Source organism: Camelus bactrianus, chromosome 5 (assembly GCF_048773025.1).
Source record: "Camelus bactrianus isolate YW-2024 breed Bactrian camel chromosome 5, ASM4877302v1, whole genome shotgun sequence".
Lineage (NCBI taxonomy): Eukaryota > Metazoa > Chordata > Mammalia > Artiodactyla > Camelidae > Camelus > Camelus bactrianus.
The window spans coordinates 33,476,104-33,488,072 of NC_133543.1; positions in this window are offsets into that span (position 1 = coordinate 33,476,104).

Genomic DNA, 11,969 nt, shown 5'->3' on the forward strand with positions numbered 1-11,969 from the left:
TAAGAGATTTCCACTAAACATACAAGTTTGAAACCCTGCTAAGGATGTACAGGAAGTTTATGGGAAGAGGGTGGCGAGTGGGGTGTGCAGGTAGAAGGTTGTGTAAGTACATGTAAAATATATTGATCCCATAAACCATGCTAAGCAACCTCCATCCACCCATTCTCTATTATCCCTGCCTCACAATGGAGGAAACTAAAATTCAAGGCCACACAGCCAGTAAAATGACAGAGCTGAAATTCCAAACCACATTCGTCTGGTTTCAAATCCTTACACATTCACCTTCTTCAGTCCTAGTTTATCTCAATAGCTATTTAACGTGGCTGTTATAGCTTAATATCAATCAACAACAGGATTTTCCAGTTCCAAATTATTTGTGACTTATCTCTTCCACACGTTTGCATTTGTTTCAGTTACTTATGTGTTAGTTTTCAACAGGAGTGGTCTCTAGGTAGAAAATTATTTTGCAGGTTTTGCTTGCTATCTCTCAAAAGCATGGGCAGAAACAAAAAATGTAAGTAAATATACTGGAAACATTTCCAAACTGTGAAGCCCTTTCCTTCTCATGGTCTCATGGCAATTCAAATGGCTTTCTTACATTTAACATAGCTTTTCTAACAAAAAAGAAAAGAAAAGAAAGAAAGCGTTGAAGGGGAAGAAAGTTCTCAATTCATGTCAGTTACAATTCATAAATTCATAGATAGCCTGACAACTGTTTGAGGTCTTCGGAGTTTCTATGTCTTTTAGGATCTCACAGGAAATTCTAATATCCCATTTTAAAAAGGAATCTTAGTGATCCAGGTGTTGATTACATGTGTGTCTTCAGTGTTTGAAAATTTGGCAAGTATACACTAAAAGACTGTACTTTTCTCTATTTACAATACAGTTCAAAAATACTGTTTAAAAGTTTAAAAGGTCATTTATTTTGCTATAAAGAAGAAGAAATCTTAGGGCTATTTCTAGCACTACTTGGCCCATTGCTCTTTTCCTTTTTTACGTCGTTTGCTTTTATAGCCTATGAAACTAGACATACAGAAATCTTTTTTACCACAGTGGCTGATGAATTAGGATATCCAAAAAGTATTTTGAACAATAGGAGAAAGAGGCCATGTTCTCAGATAGTATTGTTATTGTCCCTCTCTTTATTTTAAATAAGGACTAAACATATATTTTATTTTATATGGAGTAATTATATTTATAAAAATTAAATTTGGAAAAGCTCCTTTGTGTTGTTCTAAAAAGTCTCCTTCAAGAGGACCCCAGGTTTGACATGCCTGTACTGCAGGAACGGTGTCCTGCACTGCTGTATGTCGAATGCTTTATTGAATAAATATAGCCATTAATGATGATTTTACCTCATATAACAGAGAGAAAGTAGAAAAAAATTCTCTGTAGTTTGCTCCAATAAGGATATTCTTTCATTTGCATTCATCCCATGCATCATACATATGAAATACTTGGAACAGGATGACTCGGATATCTGGCCACCCAGGGAATATTGCAGAGTTTAGGTATAAAAATACATAAACACTCCAGAAAGTCTACTTCATCTCAGTTTTACCTTTTTCTTTTTTTCTTCAACTGTGTTTTGAGTCAACGTTTTGTCTTGATGAAGATTGTACTAGTGAGAAAGTAAATTTTGGTAGGAAAAAATAATATATGCTATATATAGATATCTATATATAGATATATATATTTATGGTATAAACAGCCTACATAATGTGGTAATGGGTTTTAGAATTTTCTTTTTGGAAAGGAGAAAAAATTGATTTGAAGCAAATTATAAATGAAATGACACATCTAAATTCAGTTTCCAGGATCTTTATTTATGGTTACACTTCCCTTGGCAATGCGGTATTAATGACGGTTTCACTGACGACATAGTTTTGTGTTAAAATTAAATGAGCTTCAGTAGCTCCCGATAGTTCCATTAGTTTGCAGCGCTAACATTCCAAACAATAAAGCCTATATAAACAGAAGAGAAATCATCCAAATCACTGGGATTTTAGTATTTCAGTATTTCATTTTGAAGAAAACAAAAAGCAAACCACCCCACATTACTAAGTTGCTATTATTTAAAGCAGCTACTTGATTCTGACTGAAATTTAGAACTTTCACATACGACCCGAAGCTGAAGAAAAAGTTAGACAGAGCTACTTCAGAGTCGGCGCATCAGTGTAAATTCTGAGCTAGAATTAGAAAACTACGAGCTATAGTTAAAGGAACAGCAGAGAAATTTATAGCAACTAACATCTAAATTGTGATTTTTATTAATTGAATTGATTGTTTATTTCTGATGCATATGCAAGAGTTCCTGAAATCTTTCAGACCCCTGTGGTTTAATATAAATCTCAAAATATTAAAAGCATCTTGTAGAAAATTAGAAAGCAGATGAGGCACTTCGGGACTCAAGATAATTTAAGATGTGCACATTTGAAAGCAACTTCAACACAATTACCCTCTACTTGCTCTTAAAAAAACAAACAAAATATCTACCTCTTTAATTTGTTTTACTCTATGACAACTGCTTTTATAACTGGTACGTGGAATAATCACTGGCTTGAAAAAGATCGGCCAGCAGAAAGGCTTGACACAATAAGACTGTTGAAATTCTCACAGGTCACATTTATCTGGAATATTCAACATACCAAATGATAAACTGCAACAAATATTATTGCTATATTGCAGTCAGCAGTGGATTATCAGGTTATATTTCACTATACCTTTCGCATTCCCAAATCATGTGTTACTCTTGCATTTATAAATTCAAGGCTTTCAAGTTAATGACTGCAGGTGGCATGATTGTTCCGAAGGTATTATAAGAAACAGCCTCATTTGAATCTCTGAAACCTCAGACGTTTTATGTAAACAACAAAAAGATTATCACCTGTTTCATTTTCATTCCCAATGAAAGGCTTGTGTCCCCTAAAATGCATGGGAAAGGATCTTGCTGAGTTTTCCAAATTACCACTAACATAACTGAAAAGATGACCATGTATTGTGACAAAGAATTCGGAGTCAGGAATGCCTGGCCTTATATAATCTATGAGTCTCGGCAACCTGAAAACCTCCACAATCTCAAAAATAGGGCTGATAACATGTGCCTTTTTGAGTTGTTGTAAAGTTTAGAGAAAATGTTATTTTCAATGCCTGGAAAAATATATTTGCAGAGGATGCTGTATTTGTCATTACTCTAAACATCATCCAATTATTTAAATTAAAAAAATTCAGTACCGTAAGCTCCTCAAAAAACACAACATACAAATAAAGTCACTTTGGTTAAATAAGGGACAGTTTTGCAAATGAAGTGTGACTTTTAAAGAGCAAAATTTGGTTCAAAAGCATTTTATAAAATACACAGTGTTTTTTAATTTTTATATATTTAAGATATTTCTAGCTTAAAAATAACAAAAATTATCTTTAATTTTGATGTATTTAACGTATTTCTAGCTTAAAAATAACATAAACAAAAATTATCTTTAAACATATATAATATTTATTAAACTTTATTATTTACAATGCTCAATTCAATTGATTAAAAATGTTGTATGGCTTAGCTTTTAACATTCTTTGAAGTTTTTATTTATTTATTTGAATACACACGTTAAATTTTAGGTATGTCAACTAAAATAAACGTGCAGCCTAAAAGTTGAGAGTTGTGATTTATTTGGCGGGAGGACTCAAGCCGGGATAACAGCCTCTCAGATCGCTCTGAGGGACTGCTCCAAAGAGGTAGGGGAGGAGCTAGGATACACAGGAGCTTTACAACAAAGACCAGGTAGTTGGAACAATAAAAGATCACTTGTTATCTAAAGAAAAGCAGGCATCTCAAGAATTTAGTGCTTTTCTCTGTATGGGAAGAAGCAAACATTTGGGATCATTGAATTCAATCCTTTGACCAGCTTCTAGCTCTCTAGGGCCAGTATCTTGTCCCTTCTTATTCTGAGTCCCCTCAGAAGGCACCATTGTGAGTGAATGCAGAGGCTGGGCTGCAGGCTTGTCTTCCCTGGAGGGGGTGGGGGGGCAGGAGCCACTGATGACTTGATGGTTTCAGCATTCTTTGTTTACTGATATGGTTTGCAGTATTTTGTTCACAGGTAGATGTTTTTTAACTATTTAATAGGAATGATTCTCAGTATTTATATTTTCTGTTTCATTTTTAACTATTGGCAGACAAAGGGAAAATCAATATTTTTTAGCATATTAAACCGTCTTGTTCAAAAATACAACTGTCTTTATTTTCTTGAAAAAGCATATAGTTTCGCTTTAATGAACATAAAGCTTAGGATCTCAAAGGAGTTTTAAATGAAATAAGATGTTATTTAAAGATATCATTTTAGGTGCATTGAGAAAATAAAAAGCATAGTGGATGATATTTGAAATATGACTATAAATTAGTGATAACAGTTCTATAGGTTAATACACACTAGTCTGTTTTGGTTTTTTTTTTTTTTTAAGATACATTACAGCAAGTTCAGCTTGCACCATCAATGTTCTAGGTCTGGTGTCAGTAAAAATGCCTTATTTCATGGTAGTGTGAACGAAAATACTGCAAACGTATCAGTAAACAAAGAATGCTAAAACCAAGTCATCAGCGGCTGCCGCCACCCCGCCGTGGGGACGGGCCTGCAGCCCAGCCTCTGCAGCCACTCACAATGGTGCACCCTGAGCGGACTCAGAATAAGAAAAGACAGGATACTGGCCCTAGATAGCTAGGTGCTTGTTGAAGGAATGAATTCAGTGAGCCCAAATGTTTGCTTCCTCCCATTCATAGAAAAGCACTAAATTCTTTAACTTGAGATGCCTGATTCTCTTTAGATAACAAGTAATCTTTTATTGTTCCAACTACCTGGTCTTTGTTGTAAAGCTCCTATGTATCCTAGCTCCTCCCCTACCTCTTTGGAGCAGTCCCTCAGAGCGATCTGAGAGGCTATCATCCCGGCTTGAGTCCTCCCGCCAAATAAAACATAACTTTTAACTTTTAGGCTGCGTGTTTATTTCAGTCGACAGTAGTATAAAATAAAGGAAAACCAAATAAACAGAAAACCATTTATATAAAAATCTATAAAAGATGAAAGAAAATTAAATGAAAATCTTTGTTAACAGTTATGGGGATAAAATTAAGAGAGCAAATTTGTTTTTAAAAATGTAAAGAAAGTAAGTAGTTTTTTCATGATAATGGGGGTGATGCAGGAAAACATGTGAGGTGTGAGGAGGGCCGTGTCCCACGCTTCGGTTGAGCCCCTGGGATGTGCCTGGCCAAGTGTGGGTCCTTAGTTTTGAGCAGGAAAGAATTCAAGAGCAAGCCATAGTTGAGTCAAGGTAGATTTATTCAGAGAGATACATTGAAAGGAAAGAGAAACGCCACAAGGTGTGGGGGTTGGGTGCTCAGATTAAAAGTAGGTACATATTCCATAGACAGAGTGCCATCTGTCTCCAGAAGAGGGAGAGAGAGGCAGCCCAAGGTGCCGTGTTGCTAATTTTTATGGGCTTGGTGGCTTCATATGCTAATAAGTGGAAGGACCAGTCTAAGTAGCCTGGGGAAGGGGCTGGGATTCCCAGAAAGTTGGCCATTTCCCACTCTTTGACTTTTTGTGGCTAGCCTTAGGACTGCCATGGTGCCTGTGGGCGTGTTATTTACCACGCTAATATATTACAATGAGCGTATAATGAAGCTGAAGCTCTGCTAGAAGTTAAATCTCCCATCATCTCGAGCCTGAAGGCCTACTAGGGGTTGAATCTTTCACCATTTTGATGTTAACTGCTGTAGCATTCCTTGAATGGCTGTGCCCTGCCCCCTTCCATCCTGTCTCAGGGGTAATTAGTCAGACACACAATAATTTATGAAATAAGTGTAAAAGTAAAAATGTTTTGGGTTTTGTTTGTTTTCTCACTGAGGTGAGTATAACATTATCCACTGGCTCAGGGCTCAGAACATAAGCAGAAAGCAGCATACCAGAAAATCCCAAGGAATTCACAAGTCCACAGCAAAAAACTTTCTATGAAAAGAAAATAAAAATTTGAAGAATCAAGATCCAAAAGGACACACAGTGTTGGGGTCGAGAGGTTCTTGTCTTGTCACAGAAAGAATTCAGAGACAAGACGAGGAGGTTAAGAAAGCAAAGCAAGGATTTATTAAGGGATAGGCAGTATGCCCTCAAGGAAAGTGTGGGCAGGCCCAGGTGGGTGGCTTCCCCGAGTTTCCTTGGCAAGTCATTATACAAGTGTAAAAATGAATGAGCAGAATATTCATTGGTGGGGAGGGGTTTGGATTCATCTTTCCTGAACTTCATCCCAGCTCCACCTTCCCAGGTGGAGAAGAGGGATTTTTCATCCTTATTTAGTCTTGATTGGGAAGTTGGATGAGGTCATAATGAACAGAAGGCTACATTCGGATGGGGGTATCATAAGCAAAAGGTTACATCTGGACGGAGGTCATAATGATCGAAAGGTTACATTCGGATGGTGAGGATTACTGTCCTGTCCCACCCTTCTCCCTCCAGGACACTTATTAAAGTGTAGTTTTTAATCAGTCCAGAGGATCCTGTTTTTCTTGGTCTGTCCCAGGACCCTTGTTGTTTACAAGATGTACGGTTTTCTGTCATTTGCCCATGTCCCCCTTTCTCTGCTCATATATAGCTACCTGACTGCTCTAACAAGAGAAGTGAGTTGTATATTCTGTATTGTTTTTATCCTCTAAGCATTGACCAACTTCTAAGTTGCAAGAGGTGAGAGTCTAAAAATTTAAGCAGAAATGGATGACTAAAAGCTAAAAATTTAAATAGAGCTTTTGACAGTCTCACAGTACAGGTGAAACACAAGTTGAAGTTTGAGCCCAAGACATCCAAAGAGAAAGGGCCCAGGAAGATGCACATATTCTCAGTTTTGACTTCATAAGAGCTGAAAATCAGGCTTGAAACATCTCAATCCTAAGTAGATCAGGGTGATCTACCCAAGTTTTAACTGCTTGTCAGAAAAGTCAATTATCTCTCTGAAGGAAAATAATATCATCTAGAGTTCCTAGGTTTTTTTTTTTTAAATAAGCACTGCCTGGTATTTGGTCAAAAAACTACCAAATAACAAATCTAAATGAATAAAGTAAAGGAAAAAAGAGATAATACTGATGATATTAAGATATGGACTTAAAAGAAAATGACATTAATATGGTCAAGAAATAATAGGCAAGATAAAGAATATCACCAGAAATCTGAGATCTATAATAAAATTAAGTTTTTGAACCAAAACTTTAAAATTTAGCATGTACGTTTTACTAGCAGATTAAACAAAACATAACAGAGTATTAGTTACTAGCAATTTAGACAAATAAATTTTATCTAGATGAAAACATAGAAAAATGTCTAGAAAATGTAGCAAAGGCTGTGAGAGAATTTTAGGACTCTGAGAAATTATATGCGTGTGTGTGTGTGTGTGTGTCTGTTTGTGTGTCTGTGTGTGTGTATGAAAAAACAGAAAGAGTGAAGGGGTAAAAGTTTTGAAAAGGTAATGGCACTTCCAGTTTCAGATTTAGCATGTAAAGATCTTAGAAGCTGTCACTTCCACTTATAAGAGAACAAGCTGAAAAAAATGAAAACCAATGAATTTTCTTAGACTATCAGAGAACTGAGATCATAGGGCACACTGACACCCCAACATCTGGAGAGACAGACAGAGAATCAGAGCCAAGATTAGATTAGCTTCCCCGCAATGGAAAGCACTGGGGCCATAAACTGGTAGGAACATTTAAATAATAACTTTGACAAATGGTTAAAGGCAAAGTGTGGACCAAGTGCGAGTGATAAAATTTGGGGGTGGCAGTGTTACAGAGACTCCTGTACTTTTGTGGGTTTTACCTCAAAGAAATCCACCGGGTTCTCACAAGATAAGGACCACGTAAAAAGTGTTCTTATTTCTGGCAAAGAGAGGGGGAAATTAACTATTTTCAAATACATCCAGAGCATTCTCCATAGCAAAGGACCACTCAGCAAGGGAAAATACTTTTTTAGAAGCTTACCCAGTATCAGGGAAGGGAAGTTACCTGACTCTTGTCCCCTCAAGCCTTCCTTTATCACCGAAGAAGGGACCAAAGCTGAGAAATACCTGTGAAGGTGAGAGCCCAAGGGTAGAGACCCACTAAAGAACCAAGACGTAACCATTGGATTAAACAATACTTCCCCTCACTCACACCTTAAGCAAATGAACAGTGCTTCAGTATAATAACAGTGGATTACCGCTAAAAGAGCTGAATTTCTACTAAAGAAATTTAAGGGAAATGGAGGAAAAAGTAAGCAACAGCAGGAGAGGAAATTGAAACAGGTACAAACACAGCTCAACTCCTAGTCATCTTAACATAAAATCTCACACTAAAAGTCTATTTACCTCAGTCCCTAGCATGTGGTACATGTCCAGCTTTCAACGAAAAAATTATAAGACATTTCAAAGACAAGAAAAAGTACAGTCTTAAGTGACAAAGCAAGCAGTAGAACTGTCTTAGATATGGCGCAACAGTGGATTTATCAGATATGGGATTGCAAACAAGTATTATTAATGTATTAAGGGCATTGATGAAAAAGTAGACAACATGCAAGAACAGAACAGGGTGATAAAAACAGAAAGATGGAAACCCCAAAAAAGAATTTTTTTTAAATGTTAGGCATCCAAAACCCTGTAACAGAAATGAAGAATGCCTTTGATGGGCTCATTAGTAAACTGGAAAAAGGCATGGAAAGAAAGAGTGAGCTTCAAGATATGTAAATAGAAAATTTATAAAATATAATGAAGGCTGAACAAATAAAAACAGAACAGGTTCTATAGGAACTGTGAGACTATTTCAAAAAGTATAACATGTATACAATTGGAACAACAGAAGATAACAAAGCAGAAGAAATATTTGAAGTAATAATGGCCAGAAATGTTCCAAATTAATGACAGACACCAAACCACATATTCAGAAGCTCAGAGAACTCCAAGGAGGATAAATATCAAAACATTTACACCTGGGTATATTATATTCAAAATACTGAAAGGCAAAGGCAAAGAAAAAAGCTAGAGTAAGGAAATACCTTACTTATAGAGAAACAAGGATAATTACATTGTTGTTGTTGTTGTTGTTGTTGTTTTGGTTAAAAACTACTCATACAAAAGAGAATGTAGTGAATTTAAAGTTTTAGAGAAGAAAAAAAAAAGAGTACCTATCAATATAGAATTGTATATCCAGTGAAATTATCTTTCAAAAATAAAAGAGAAATACTTTCTAAGATAAACAAAAACCGAGGGAATTTATCACTGGCAGATCTGCCGTTGAGAAACATTACAAGAAGTTTTTCAGGGAGAAGAAAAATGATATAGGTCAAAAAGTCAGATCTGCATAAAGAAAGGAAGCATATCAAAGAAGGAATAAATGAAGGTAAAGTAATTTTTAAAAATTTATGTCTCTTAATTGATCTAATAGGTAACTATTTGTTTAAAGTGAGAATAGTAACAATAGATTGGATGATTATATTAAATGAATAACTGAAATGAATGACAGCAACTTCATAATATTTGGGAGAGAGGAACTGGTTATACTCTGTTACCAGGTATCTGTATTACTTATGAAGCAGTATAGTGCTATTTGACTGAAGACCTAAAATGGCTGCAAATGTATAAAGCAAATTCTAGGGCAACCACCAAACATTTTTTAAAGGAAACATAATAGATATGCTAAGAGAGGAGAAAAAATGTTATCATGAAAAATGTTCAATTAAACCAGAGAAGACAAAAGAGAAGGAGATGGAGAAGAGAAGGAGGAAGAGAAGAAGAAGAAGAGAAAGAGGAAGAAAGGACAAGGGGAGGGGGATGAGGAGGGAGCAGCAGCAGCAGCAGCAGCAAAGAACAAATGCAATAAATAGAAAAAAAATTACAAAGATGGTAAATATTAACCCAACTACATATATCACTAATCACTCTTAATGGGAATAGCCTAAATATACCAATTAATGACAAATAAAAAGAGATTTTTAGAGTAGATATAAAAATAAGACCCAACTATACGCTATGTATGAGAAACCCAATTTAAATATAAAGTCTTGGATATCGGATAGATTTAACATAAAGGGGTGCAGAAAGACATATCATGCTAACACTAATCAGAAGAAAGCTGGAGTAGCTACATTAATTCTAGACAAAATGAAATTCAGAACATGGTAACTTATGAGGGATAAAAAGGGGTGCATATAAATAATAAAAATAGGTTGAGTCTTTAAGAAGAAACAATCTTTAGCATATATGTACCTAATAACAGTTTATAAAAATACATGAGGTAAAACTGATAGAACTGTAAGAAGAAACAGACGAAACCATTTTTATAGTTGTAGACATCAACATTCCTCTTTTAGTAATTGATAGCTCAAGCGGGCAGAAAATCAGTAAGAATGTAGTTGACCTGAACAGCACTCTCAATCAACTTGATCTATTTGATGTGTACAGAATATTTCATTGAACAGCAATAGAATATACATTCTTCTCAAATTCACATGGAACAGTCCCCCAAGATAGACTACACTCTGGAAAAGGAAATACACCTAAACAAATTAAAACATACATAAATCATACAAAGAATGTTCTCAGACCACAATAGAATTAAATTGGAAATCAATAACAAAAAGATAGCTGAAAAAATCCCAAAATATTTGGAGGCTAAACAAAATACTACTAAATAACACATGGGTCAAAGAGGAAATCTCAAGGAAAAGATTTAAAATATATTGAACTAAACTGAAATGAGACAAAAAAACTTCAAAAATTGTGGAAGGCACTAAAAGCTCTTAGAAGAACAGTTATAATATGAAATGCATATATCAGAATAGAAAGGTCAAACTTTAAAAAACCTAAAGCTTCCACATTAGAAAACTAGGGAGCATATATTCTAAGCCCTAAGACAATCAGAAGAAAATGAATTATAAAAATTGGAGCTTTATAAATCAAAGATAAAACTGATAAACCTATAGCCAAGCTAAGAAAAAAAAAAGAGGACACAAATTAACAATATCAGAAATGAAGGCACAGCTAGTACTACTGCATCTGTTGACATCAAAAGGATAATAAATAAATGTTATGAATAACTCTACTCTCATAAATTTAATATCATAGATGAAATGAATCAATTATTTGAAAGACACAGATTATAAAACACACATAAAGAGAACAGATAATATGAATCAATATGTATATATATAAAAAATATAAATATATATAAAATAATTTGAGTTAGTAATTAATACACTTTCTTAAAAAGATCCAAACAGATCCATTGGTCAATTCTATACTTTTAAGGAAAATATAATCCCAATTCCTTATAATTCCTTTCAGAAAATGGAAGAAGTGGGAACACTTTCTAACTCATTCTATGAGGTCAATGTTAATCTAACAACAAAGCTAGGCAAAGACATTATAAGAAAAGAAAATTACAGACCAATATTTCTCATGAATATAAACACAAAATGCCAACACAATATTATCAAATTAAATACAACAAAAAAGAATTTTCACACAAACTGACGGGATTTATTCTAGGTATACATGGCTGCTTCAACCTTGATTCAAAAATCAATTATAACCCACCACATTAACAGGCTAGAGAATAAAACAATTATATGATCATATCAATTGATTAAATAAAAGTATTTGATAAAATCCAACACCTATCTATAATAAAAACTCTTGGCAAACTAGAAATATAGGGGAACCTCTTCATTTTGATTAGGACATCTAAAAAACCCTACAAGAGTGAGAAACTGGATACTTTTCTTCAAAGTTTGGTAATAAGGCACTGCTTGTCCATGACTGCTATCCAATATTGTATTGGAAGTCCTAGATCATGAAATTAGACAAGAAAAGGAAATAAAAGGGATATAGGTCAGAAAGGAAGAAATAGAACTGTCTGTTTGTAGATGACATGATTAGCTATGTAGAAAATCACAAATAATAACAGT